Genomic DNA, 14,069 nt, shown 5'->3' with positions numbered 1-14,069 from the left:
CCTACTTTAACTAATGTGTTATAATTTTAAAAAGTCCTTTCTTTCAGCTTGCAAGCTATGGGCTGTGAAAGAAACCACACGACTCTGTCAGCTAGTGTCACCAGTCACTGCCAGATGCTACGGGCATTCTCAGCCTTGGCCAGCTTGCCGCTTGCTGCCTTTTATTTGTTTGTTTTGGCTCTGGATCTCCTACTTGCCAGGAAGTTGCCACATAGGTTAGGTTGGATGGATAAGAACCTTGGGGATCTGCCCACCTCTGCTTCGCTGACACTGGGTTATAAGCACACACCACCCAGCCTGACTTTTCTATGTATTCTGGGGACTGAGCCCAGGTCCCCATGCCCCTCAGATAGCAAATTTAAAAATTAGACATTCTAACCCAATACAATTAAAAAATACTGACTTGATATGTGCTGAGACACGATGGTAGGGAAATGTTAAAAGTCTCTCTCTGTAATTAAAATACCATGTTTTTATAAGAGCAGAAAGCTGTATGAGATGTTAAGGACCTCCATGACAGAGCGGACAATAGTCTCTGTCTGAGGCGGAGGGTTCCTGACACTGTTGGTGTTGCTTGGTGTGAGGGGTGTGCATAAGGCAACGGACTCATGCTGTGTGCTCAGAACCATGGTCACAGCAAAGCCAGGAGACACAACTTGGGTGAGCCCAGACGGAAACTCCACGAACTCACTTCTCCTCTGATTTTGAGTTCAATTTTGGTTGTCAACGACACAAAGAGCTTTTACTGATGCCATAGTTTTCTTGCTCCCCTATGTTCAGTTATGACCCCTACTAGCTTGTGACCCGCAGCATAAGGTTCTGAGCCCTGGGGCATCCTCCCACAGGATGAAACAGAGACCAAAGGGAAGGAGAAGAGGACTTTTCATGAAGTAGATGCAGAAAAATGCACACTGGAAGGTCAAGGTGGGTACAGCACAGGAGAGAAGAAAGAACCAGGGGCCTCAAGGCTTTAAGGGATGAAGCTTGTATTGAAGTGAGGATGGAAACCGAGATTTGCCAGGATGATGTGAGCTGTGGGGGGCAAAAAGTGTGCCTCACCTTCCCCAGAACTGAATAAGAAATGAGCAGCCATGTTCCATGATTCGTATTTCGTAGTCAGCAGTGGCTGTTCCCTGTGGCCTTGTGATGTCTGCTCTTGACTCTCAACTTGGCTGCATCTAAAATTTACCCAATCCTAAGCTTCTGGCCTAGCCCTGCCCGGGGTTTTTCTGACCTCATACTTGAAGCAGAAAGGCTCGATGCCCTAAGTTTGGCAGAGCCTTCTGGTAGCAGCGCACATGGAGCACATGGGGGAAGGAGGCTTTGCTTTCGGCCTGCTTGCCCTCACTCTTGCTGAGAAGCCAAGCTTTCCTGCTGCTGAGACCTCCTGTTGCCAATGTTAGAACTGGCTTCTTTGCATTCCAAGTAGACTGAAGACCAGCAAGCTCTCTAGGAATCCTCCCTCAAGGGGGCTGCTGAGGCAGCTCCTGGATGTTTGGCCTCTCTACTGTGAGACAGCCATGGTTGAAATATCCACACATATGTATATATAGGGGATTCATTAGATTGGCTTGTAGGATGATTTAAAAAAATATATAGATATAGACCTATCTATCTATCTATCTATCTATCTATCTATCTATCTATCTACCTACCTATTCTGTCAGCCCCATTCCTCTAGAGAACTCTGACTAATACATGACTAAAGCTCAGGATGGGTGTTTGGGGCAAAGAGACAATTGACCAGGTTAGTTACCATGAGTTTATCTTTTGGTCTTTGTTAGCTTTGGGCCAGGAAGGCCCAGCTGATGTTGTTTATTGCCACCTGCTAGCCCTTTGCCTTTGTGTCCAGCTCAGGCTCAGACTGTTCCTCTGGCTTATTTTTAATCAAGTGGTGACTGGCAATTTGAAGACTGTCCACTGACACGCTAGTGTTTGGAAGCTTGAATTTGGGTCTAAGAACCTTCGTCTTTCTCCCAGTTCCTTTCCCCTTGCCCACTCAATGCAGCATTCCATTTTTTTTTCTGAATCTTGCGAGGTTTGCACATCATCAAACGCCAACTAACAACGGGCTGCTCCGGCTCTTGCTTCCCACTGGACTCTCTGTGACATCCCAGTTTTATTCTGGACTTGTCTCATATTCAGTAATTTTCAATGGATCATATGACAGAATATAGTAAAACATCCACTGTCCTTATGCTACGCTGCAATGCACAAGCCAGTGTGCAGACAGTACTTGCTACAATGTGTGCACTGATGAAGTCATTCCTCACTTTGCTCAGAGACTAAAATTAAGAGGGGGTTTGCCATGTCAGAATCGTTGGTGGTATTAAAACCCAGATTAACTGGATTCATCTGTAACTAGTCACCCAAAGGTGCTCTACCTCTTAGCTACACTGCCAGTCTGCAGTGGAAACTTAATAATTGCATTTTATTGCCCCTTCATTTTCAATCTTTTTTTAAAATTTTTTTAAATTAATTTATTCTTGTTACATCTCAATGTTTATCGCATCCCTTGTATCCTCCCATTCTTCCCTCCCTCCCGTTTTCCCATTATTCCCCTCCCCTATGACTGTTCCTGAGGGGGATTACCTCCCCCTGTATATGCTCATAGGGTATCAAGTCTCTTCTTGGCAACCTGCTGTCCTTCCTCTGAGTGCCACCTTCAATCTTTAATTATACACATCTGGGTAATCTCGAACAATGAGCCATATCTCCTTAGCCATGCTTTGTATCACAACACAAGGAGAAAAATGCTAAGGATGAGAGCAGGCAGGATGTCCTTGGGACCAAGTGTCCTCCTTGTGGCCCTCACCTTGTGCAGGCTGGCCAGGCATTATGCTTGCTCTGTTACATTTGACTTTCCAGCTTTCCTGCAGCCTCTGCACGAAGCCAAGGCCCCGAGCCATGTGTCACGCACCACAGCGCCAAATGAGCATCGAAGCAGAGAAGAGCTAATAACTGGATGACCCCAAATCTCATTACTGTCAGCCTAGGAGAATATTACAAATCACAGATGAAATTCACAAATGACATTTCAAAGATATCTTCTTAACCCAATTTAAGTGCATGCCACTGTGATTAGCTACATACGCCCATGAATAAAGATCCAATTATTGTAGCTAGACAAATTAAAGTGTTTCTGGTGGCAGCAATCTTTTCTTCCTTCCTTCCTGGGACAGACAAGAGGGTTGGTTTTGTAGGAAGCTGGGCTATTAAGCAGAAGGGGCTGACAGACCTTCCTGTTCCTGCCATTTCTGATGAACCCTGCCTCAATTCACTGAGTGGCCATCTCTGAAACAGCAACTAGAAAGTTTAGTGCCGGGGTGGAATGTCTTCCTTTGGGGAGGTGTTATAATAACATTGTCCTTCCTGCGTTCTAACTGTGCTGTTGTCACACAGTGAGAAAAGACTTAAGAGACCTGAATGGTTCTGCTGAGGTTCATACTTGAAATCGTCACACATTTCCAAGGCCTTTGGTGTGTAATTGATACATTTATTTAAAAATTTTAAACAGTAACCTTGAAATATCAACTCAAACAACAGGTGTTTGCTAAGGCTCAAGTCAGCAATTCTAGTCACCAGGGGGTTGGGGCAGTGAGGCCAGTCTGAGTATGGTGGTGAAGCTCTCTCACAGGAAATCCCACCTCTTCGGGCTTTAAAAGTATGAACTGGGGCTGGTGAGATGGCTGAGTGGTAAACACACTCGCTGCCAAGCCAGGTGACCCAAGTTTGATTCCCGGGTTCACAGAAAGAAGTAATTCTCTCAAATTGTCCTCTGGCCTCCACTCTGTGGCACAGCACGGCATGAGTATTTCCCGACTCCTCCCAATACACACACACACACACACACACACACACACACACACACACACACACACACAGAGAGAGAGAGAGAGAGAGAGAGAGAGAGAGAGAGAGAGAGAGAGAGAGAAAATACAAACACGTAAACAGAAGCAGGCACATCTCTGTAAATTTGGGCTATGTACATAATGAAGCCCCTTTCAAAAGAAACAAATACATGAAATGCGATATAAAAAACTATAAAGCTGCGTAGAAACATTTCAGGAGTTCCCAAAAATGCACTTAGAATACAGTCCTGCAGTCTGTGTTTCCTCCCCTTGGGGTGCGTTTTCACTTATTCTTTATTCAAGCATATTGCCTTTCTTGTCTCACTCCTCAGTATTTGTTTTTATTTAAAGTCTTGAGACAACCATGAAGAACAGTCATGAGGAACGCATGCAAGCCAGAAGGGGATAGATTAAAGACGTTTACTCTCAAAAGTACGTGTATGTGCGCATGTCTTTGGGCATGCGCACCTGAGTGCCAGTGTCCGCAGAGGCCTGGAGCTGGAGTCACAGGTGGAGGGAGGTGAACTGCCAGGCATGGGCTCAACAAACCAAGCCCTGTCCATCCATTAGAACAGGCAGTGCCCATAGCCACTGAGCCACCTCTCCAGCCATGACGGTGGGGCTTACTAACAAAGTAGGGTCACCAGCAAAGGACGTCAGAGAGGGATTGTTTAGGTGAGGTTGGCCTGTGGCCTGCCAGTGGGGAATTGCTTTGACTATGATAGTAGATGTGGGATGAACCAGCACATTTTGGGAAGCAACACCCCCTGGGTTTGGACCATGGATTGTTTAAGAGCGAAGAAAGTGAACTGACTAGGCAGGCGCACTCACACTCGTTTGGTTCTCTTGATTGGGCGTATGGTGACTGAGGGCTTCAAGGCCCCGCCACCGTGAGTTCTCTGCTGTGACGGGCCGTAACCTGAAGTTATGAGCTAAAATAAACCCTTTCCCTGCTAAGTTGCCTTTGGTCTGGGTATTTTTATCACAGCGACAGAAGCGGCAGTAGGACACTGAGGTTTGACTTTGCTCAGGAATAGGAGTTTGTTGTGTTTTTTTTCTCTCTCTAGAAGACCCCTCACCTCAACGTCTCTGCTCACGGATCATACAAAGACCCAGGCATTTGCCGTTACCTTCCTGTTTACCCCCTCAGAGCCATTAGAAGGTTGGTACGATGAAGGCAACAGCACATCGGGCTGGGAGAACCCAGAAGCTCGCAGGTGGCCATGGCCTCTTGTTTCCTGCTAGGCAAGAATGCCAGTTCCTGCTGGTCCTTCTGTGAACGCCAACGTTTGGTTGTGTTTTCTAGATATCTCACAGATACTTTTATAATAGTTTCTTCTTTTATACTTTTATTCATTTTTCTGAGATATGGTCTCCTTGTGTAGCTTGGGTTGGCCTCGGATTTGTGAAACTCAAGGTCCTTCTGCCTCCCCATCTCAAATGCTGGGATTACAGCTGTCTGCTTCCTTGCTTCTTCCTCCTTTTTTATCTAAGCCCCCCCCCCCCTTTTAATGCAGACTAGCTTTTGTTTTTAAAACCATTGTCTCTTGAAATTCTACAGGCTTGTTATAATTTTATCCCACTTCTTTTATGATTAAAATATTTGCTTAAAAGTATCCTTGCGATACTCCAAATAGTAACATTAAAGGGCTGCAGACAAGGCGGATGTGATTGCTCACACCTGGAGTCTGACTGCTCCAGGCTGTAGCAGGAGGGTTGACTTTGAGTCTGAAGCCACTCTGTGCTATAGAAAGAACAAAGCAACCTAGGCTACAAACTGAGATCCTGCCTCAAACAAAACAAAAGAAAACACGCAACAACAAAACATAGGATAAGTAGGGGTTTGGGCAAAAATCATGGCTCTTAGAAGCACCGCTCAGATCTCTTTCTATTTTTCATTCTGATGTAAGGTAGCTTGGACTCCAAATGACACATCTACTATTTCAGAGAACTGCTGCTTCAGAAGATATTAACTCTCTGATTGACATGTGAATATTTGACTTCTGTAGACTTCCCAGCCTGATAGTTGATTGTGTTTCTTTACCAAGTCTATAACTTAAAATCCTCATTCAGCCTCATGCTCTGTCGCTCTTGACATGGCGTAACTGAGGAGTCGTTGATGTACTATGAGGGTCACCGCTTTAAAAACCACAGTTCAGCAGTTATGGCTGAATCAGAGTTGGGCAAATGTTCCTACTCCGAGTTGTAGACACTCTCTTCATGCTGGGAAGGGACTCCCTACATGGAACATTCTGGACTTCCCTCCTGCAGGCCCTGGCAGCCACTAAGCCCTTTCCTGTCTCTGGATCCTACAGTTTACGGCCTCCTGTGCTTGGCTTTGCCAGGACATAGACCTTGTATGCTTCATTGCCTTGTAGTTGATGTAGCTTTCCCTGCTCTGAACTGCCAAACAATATCCGTATTGTGAGTATGCCATATTTTGTTTATCTTTTTATCAGTGAATAGACACTATTTTCTATTATGGGTATTTTGAATAATGCTGTTATACATATTAATGTGTAAGATTTGTGTGGGCATAAGCTTTCAGTCTGTATAGGAGTAGAGTTCCTGGGTCATATGGAAATTATACATTTAACTTGTAAATTAGCCTTCCAAAATGGCAGTACCAAATTAACAGCAACACAAGGGCATTCCAAGGCCTTCACATCTTAGTCCCCACTTAGAGATCTTAATGGCGGCCATCCAGGTGTGAGCTGCCTTATCTCTCCAGGTCCCCTCGCCCTCCCTGATGGCCCAAGATGGTGAGCTGAACTTTCTTCCATTATTAGCTATTTTCAAATTTTTCTTGAGAATTGTCTTCTTGCAGCCTTTGTCCACCTAAGAAACTGGATTGTCTTTTTAGTAGGGAATTGAAAGAGTTCTTTATAAACCACTGCATCTTGGATTTCTGGGATGTATGCATTATAAATAGCTTCTCCCATGCTTTAGGTTGTCTCTTCATTTTCTGGTGGAGGGTAAAGTGAACTTTTTGGGTGATAAAATTCACCATGTTGGTTGTGTTGGTCTCACAATTGTATCTCATAAAAATTCTCATAGAATTCCAGGATTTAAAAGGGCAAATTCCATGTATGTAAACGATTATGCAACAAACCCAACACTGAAGCAATAGAGTGGAAGAAGGAGAAAGTATAGTTCTTGATGTCTGTTTTCTGCTCTATGCAAACCTGATGACTTTTCACCTAGTATCAAGCTGTGCATTGTCAGCAAAATGTGACAGAATTGGCACCAATTGTTATTTCTTTCCCACAATCCAGTAGTTGACTCATTCAATTCAACAAGTCAGAGGGACAATTGCATACCTTCCCAGAGCTTGGATCCCACACCGTACCTAGGAACAGGTCACTCTGGTCAATTATATTCTTGCAGACATGGTCATAGTTACATGAGTGTCAAGGGAGGAAAGTTGCTGGGAGGTCAAGGGTCTTTGTGGATGATAAACTTGCTTAAAATGATTTTCACAACACATTTTTTTTTTCACCAATTAAAACCTTACCCATCCATTGTGGACCATTTGTTACATGCCCTGAGATGTGGTTTTAGACTATGGAGCTCAGAGCTGGAGCCTCAGTCTCTGTGAGATGATGGGCACTGAGAGCTGCCTGGGGGGAGGGCATCCTGTGTCACCGTGTGACTCTTTATAGACACAGCCAGCAGCAAAACTTCTTGATTTTTAGGTCATGGACAAAGACCAAAAAAGATGTGCCTTAATTTGCTAGGGGACAAAGGGCTTTGGATCATTTGGAGGCTCACTGTAGAAAAGGCTGAAGATCTCCTTCAGGGATAGTTTTCCTCAGCATCTGTGAGTCGGTGCTAATGGGAAGGGGTGCTGCAAGCTGGGGCAGTGCTGGGCATGCTGCCTATCCTAGCCTGACCTGGGCAGCCAGCTCAGAGACATAGAGGAGCTGGAGTGGAGTTAAGGACTCCTGTGGGTTTGATGCTACGAAGGTCAAGGAATAGGCACTTGAAACAAATTATGCTAGAAGTCTCTTGACTTTGGTCCCAGAATAACATTATGAATGCTGTCTTAAACATTATAGTTGGCAGACCTTAGCATCCCACAGTGAACTCCTACACTCCTACACACTATTCTGTGTGTGTTAGAATACAGTAGATGTTCAGTCAGATCCCAGCTCACCTCAGAATAACTTCATCAGCAGAGGGCTTGCCTCCTTCTTAAGCATCTTTTGGTGGCATCTGTCAGAGTAAACAAACCCACTTATCTATGTAAGCTCAGTCAGGCCACAAAGTAGAAAGGGATGAACAAGGGATCTCCTGAGATACGGAGGCTGATTAGACCCTGTGGGTGTGGGTGTAGGTGTGGGTGTGAGTGTAGGTGCCGATGTGGGTGTGACTGTAGGTTTGAGTGTGGAGCCAGCAGCAGCCTCTCCATGCAGACTTCAGAAGTGTGAGCCCTGAGGCTACTACCTAGGTTCTCACAGCCTAAGGCTAGCACTGGGTATGACAGGACCCAGGCAACTCATCCCTGAGGTCCGGATAGGAGCCCTTCTTGTGGCTGCCCCTGTCTGGATGGTACTCACATGCTAGACGGCATTCTAGATTAAGTTCTTCTGTCTGCAGTGATAAAAGGAGACCTGACCTGACAGAGACATCGAGTGTGCTTCCTCCTCAACTTCATACGAGCAGGGCAGGTGGGGCACAGCAAGCCCAGGACAGAGTGGCTTGCTGTGTATTCCTCTGACAGAAGCTGGTCATGGGCAATGGTCTGGGAAGAGCTGTATGCGGTGAGTGACAAGCTAGCTATGGTTGGCTATGGCTGTGAGTAGATGGCATGGTGGTCAGGTGGCGAGAGGCTGCTGGCTTTTCTGTGCTAGTAGGGGTGTCTGGTCTTTTGGCAGTTCAAAATATTATCTACAAATGTTGCGCTGTTTTCATAGCTATTCTAGGACGTGTGTGGCCTATGATCTGTAGGTTTGAGATCTCTGCAAGTGAGCCTAGGAAGATTAAACAGGAGAAACTACTATCTATAAAGGCACAGGTGAAAATGTGGAGGCCACTTACATAATCCTTATACTCACACAAGGGGCCAGAGCTCACTTGAAGCATCCAATTGGTAGGATGCCTTGATGTCTGTAGCATCCTCTCTTTGAAGGAATTATATTTTCCTGAATAGTCCACTTTCTCTGAACAAAACCTGGGATTCCAAGGAGCTGTAACTTAGCTCAGTTTTGGGGGTGAGTGTGGGGGAGCATTCTGCACTATGCAGGCAAAGCTGTCCCCCTTTCACCCTCACCAGCAAGCTCTGCCTCTCCGAACACACGACGGAGTGGCCACTGAACAAGTGGAACTCATTCTGGAGCCAGGCTGCTGCACCTGAGCCCCGTGGGGCTGGGGCAGGATCAGGGCATCTTCACTCTTTCCTGCACAAACTGTGCACCCAGGCATGCTCCTTGATCTCCTCAGGACTGGTGAGCACAGAGTTCCTGTGGACGGCCAGTCATTTGCCTCCCAGCGCCCTGTTCTCCCCCTTCTCCATCCCTGCTCCTCTTTTTCTTTGACCTCACGGCTGTGTTTATCAGAGGAAGTATTTACAGGTGCTAGAGTCAGCTGGAGGAAGCCCAGGTGATTGACAGATGCCGCCTGTGCCAGGCGCTGCTGCTTTACTCTGGGCAGTCCACCCTCTTTCTCTTCTTATCTTTCCCGGTCCCATCCCAAGGAAGCCCATACAGGGAAAGTGTGATTTCCAACTGCATTAACGTCTTAAGCATGGAGGCCATGAATTGGGTCGATTGTGTTCTCTCACCCTTTTCAAAAGCTTCTGCAGAAGTTTAGTTAATTACTTTACCCTTCCCTTGGCTTTTTATTTGTTAATTAGCCATTTGCAACAGTTCATGGTGCTTAATTTGGATTGTCAATTTATTGGGTTAAGAAACACCTAGGATGCCAATGAGGTGCTGCTGAACAGAGAGATTTAACAGAGCAGGGAAGACCCACTCTGAAAGAGGGCGGTTTCATGGACTGGGTGCACAGACTGAGAAAAGAGGGAAAAAAAAAAAAAAAAAAAAAAAAAAGCTAGCTGATTCCTGGAACTGGCTCTTAATGTTGTCTTTTGATCAGTGCCATGGACCAACTTGCTCCCATCCCGTTATCTTCCCCTCCTGGGTGGACTGTGCTGTTCTGAACTAGGAGCCAAAATGAACCTCTCCTCCTTTGAGTTTGTTTGTTTTAACATCTAGTAAAATCCATAGCAATGAGGAAACTAACTAATATGCCTTTGTCTTCCATCTTTAAGCACAATATTAAGAATTTCAGATTCTGGAAAAGTGATGCCACCTTGTATCTTACAAAGCTGTAGTTGAAAAATTCTCAGCAGAAAAAAAAAAAGAAAAAAGAAAAAAAGAAAAATTCTCAGCAGAAGTACACTAATTTGCATATGTCACCATGACAAGCAAGGTTTGGATAGATGATGTCCTCAGTGGTCGGTCTTAGTGCACACCACTGACTTGCGATGGCATCAAATACAAGTAATCATGGGGCTTTGGGGATGCTTTGAATTTTAACTTGCAAAAATATTAATCCATTTTTCTCTCCCAGTGGTTTATGAGCTTTTCTTCTTGGCTAGTCGGTTAAGTGACAATGTGTTTGTTATTTTTCTGCCTGAACAATGTTCTGTGATAATGGTTATGGAACGTGCCTTTGTTCCCTTCCCAAGTTCTATGGGAACATCTTAGGTAAAGTCTACCCTTACAGTGGGGTTTGTTTCTTGGTCTTAGACATGATTTTTAAAAAAAGAATTACATTAAGGAAAATAATTAGAGATTACATCAGAAGTCAGAAATGGGAACTTCTGTTCAGATTATTATGCTACAATCATAAGTGAGAATTTATTAACATATATTTTAATATTACTCATTATATCATCTTTATTGACATAACAAATTAGATCAAGCCATTTCCTTTTCTTAAACTGTTATTGGATTATTATGATCAGCCCAAGTCATTATAGTCAGACAGTATGTGTTTGCTAAAACTGTTGAATAAATTGTTATTTTATGCAACACTGGGTTTATTTCCCAGTTATGCAGCTTCTGTTTCTGTCTGGACAGTGGGGAAAACTGTTTGTTTTAGGGCTGTTTCTGTTGTGTTGTGGCCGCAGGTTCAGTGCTGTAATTTAGATGAGCCTGTTGCTAGCCCACGCCACAGTGAGTAGATGGTGGATAAAATGCTAGGGACTTTATCCAGGTGTGTGGGATGGAGACAGCCACGTGGGGAAGAGGCACAGATGTCGTGCCCACCTGCTGACTGCCACAGGGGATAAAGGAAACACAGAGTCTCCTCACCACTGGGGTCAGGACACTGGCTTGTGTAGAGACACCAAATGTGTTTCTTCCCTTGGAATATTTCCTACCATAGGTTAGAAATTCTGTCAGATTAATGCACTCCTCTGAGTTCTTGTTTGTCTTTTTCTTGTGAGAGAACTTTGAACCTCCAATGTCTTCTGGGATGTACCAGTATCATCTGTGCATGGTGGACTGTATGTATCTTTTTTTTTTTTTTTTAAAGGAGGAATGTCCTTTTGTAACCTCCTTGGCAGAAAGGAAACAAGTTGCAAATTCCTGTTTGGAGGCTTGAAAGCAGCCTTCCCTGATACCCACCCTCGAAACAGAGCAGGTGCTAACTACTCCCAATGGTGCTGACCTTGGGGCACTCCAGGTGTTTTCTTGATGGAAGGGCTTAGACATGAGGTTTCCATCATACGGAGTGAGTTAACCCAGACTCAGAAAGACTCACATGGTATATACTCACTTATAATTGGACACTAGCTCAAAAAGGAGGTCCCATGAAAGTCTGCACTTACCAGGAGATTGGGATAGATGTGAAGACATCCTATTGGGACCCTAGGTGAGAGAAATATAGGGGAATGGGAAAATAGAAGGATTCAGAGGATCCTAGAAACCTACAAGAAGAACAATATGACAGGCAGATCTGGGCCCAGGGGTTCTGCTCAAACTACTGCACTAACCAAGGACAATACATGCAGTAAACATTGAACCCCTACTCAGATCTAGCCAATGGACAGGACATTCTCCACAGTTATGTAGAGAGTGGGGACTGACTTGGACATGAACTCTGGTGCCCCATATTTGATCACTTCCCTGTGGTGGGGAGGCCTAGTGGCACTCAGAGAAAGGATAAGCAGGCTACCAAGATGAGACTTGATAGATAGCCTATGACCATATAGTGGGGGAAGAGGTCCTCCTGGGTCACAGACCTAGGGGAGGGGAATAGGGTAAAAGTGGGAGGGAGGGAGGAACGGGTGGATACAAGTGAGGAGGAAACAATTGAGATATAATTTGAATAAATTAATTTAAAAAATTTTTAAAAAAAGAAATGAGATTTCTAGGTGTGGGCTGGCTCCCTTAAATCTGAGCAAGATACTCTTTCCTGTAGCCCTTGGTGCATACTTTGCATTTCTTTGGAAATTTCTTTTCCTGTCTTCTAAGGGCTGCTTTTAGTCAGACATTGAATGATGTGGCTCCCTTTAGTCTCGTGCCGGCTTTTATCTCTATTGCTCTTGCATAGCACCAAATCCATCAGATGATTTTGATGATCTCTTTATACTGGGCTGATTATTCTAAACCAGTGATTCTCAACTGTCCGAATTCTGAGGCTCTTTAATACAATTCCTCATGTTGCGGTGACCCCCAATCCATAAAATTACGTTTCATTGTTACTTCACAACTGTAATTTTTTTCGCTACTGTTATGAATCATTATTTGAATATTTTTGGAGACAGAGGTTTGAGAAAAAAGTTGCAACCCACAGGTTGAAAACCACCGGAGACTGCGTAGGTGTGTCAGCTTCTTATACTGGGTACACAGCTGTGTCTCTTTACTCACTGGAGGCTCCTTGATGTCTACAGATGCTGTGATCCCTGATCTCTGGTCCCACACAGGGCAGGCTCTGCCTTTGGGCAGATCTCCCAACCATCTGTAGCAGGCCGCTGCCTTCTGGTTTACTTTGCCCCTTTTGTTTTCCGATGTTTGATGCCAGCTGGGGGTGAAGACTAGTGATGGAGTTCACTGGGTGTGAGTGGTGTGCAGGGCAGGCATCTTCTGTAAAGTGCCTCGGCTTTTGGGCCACAGGGAGCATCATGCAGATTCCCAGTGCTTCTGCCTGCCTCCCAGGAGGAAGTGGTAGGATTTGTGGAGCCTGCCAAGGCCACGCCCTTGTTTTCTTCCCTAGTTGCTTCAATGCTTTCAGGGTATAAACTCAAGTGTTTGCTGTCACCATTGTCCATTTTCCTTCCTTTGAGGTTTGACTATCATTTGGGCTGCCAGCCTTTCTTCTTGTTTTGATACTTGGCGCAGTTTGGGAGAGAAACATGTCTTCTTTCTAAGGGTTCTAGCTTGTTGCTAAAGGCAGCGTCCAGGGTCCAGTGAATCACATTTGTTCATCTCAGCGATTACAGCAGACTCCGTTCTGCCATAATGGGGCTCCCGTGGCCCGTGCTATCTACGGCTTGTTAAAACCCAGGAAAAAGAGAGACAATGGGACAGATGAAGACAGACGGAGGAGAGAGGAGGTGAGACAACGTGGCTTAAATCCCCTTAGGATCCCCGGGGCAGGGCTTTGATGAGAGCTTCCAGAATTACTAACAAGCCTCTTCTGATTAACTGAATCACTCCAATGTCCTGATCTAACCAGGCCTGACATGTATCTTAATGTAGATTGCTTTTTCTTTGTGTGCCCAGGCTACTTAGTGCATTAAGATGGTACATACAGGTCTAGAGAAAAAAAATCTACTTTAATATAAATGAAAGGGAATACATTTGGAGTGACATTAAGGTGAAATGATTTAAAACTTAAAATCCCAAGATGCCTTGATTCCAGAGGCTAGAGCTATAGCTCAGTCAGTAGAGTGCTTGCCTGGCATGTTTAAGGCCATGGGTTCCATCCTAACTCCATATAAAGCCAGCATATAATCACAGTGCTATGGAGGAAAATTAGAAGTTCAAGGTCATCCTTGAATATATATCAACCCAAAAGCCACACTGAGCTACTTGAGACTCTGTTTTGAACTATCTGTATTTTGACATTTATATTTACAGAACATTGTACCAACAGATACCTGATAGGTCATGAATAATGATATGAAGAAATTAATGCTACCAAGAGTGGTGCAAGTATCCTAAGATAACATAATTGACTCTGTTATAAGTGCAGGAAATGCTAGTA

Source organism: Acomys russatus, chromosome 20 (assembly GCF_903995435.1).
Source record: "Acomys russatus chromosome 20, mAcoRus1.1, whole genome shotgun sequence".
Lineage (NCBI taxonomy): Eukaryota > Metazoa > Chordata > Mammalia > Rodentia > Muridae > Acomys > Acomys russatus.
This window is presented reverse-complemented; position numbering follows the sequence as displayed.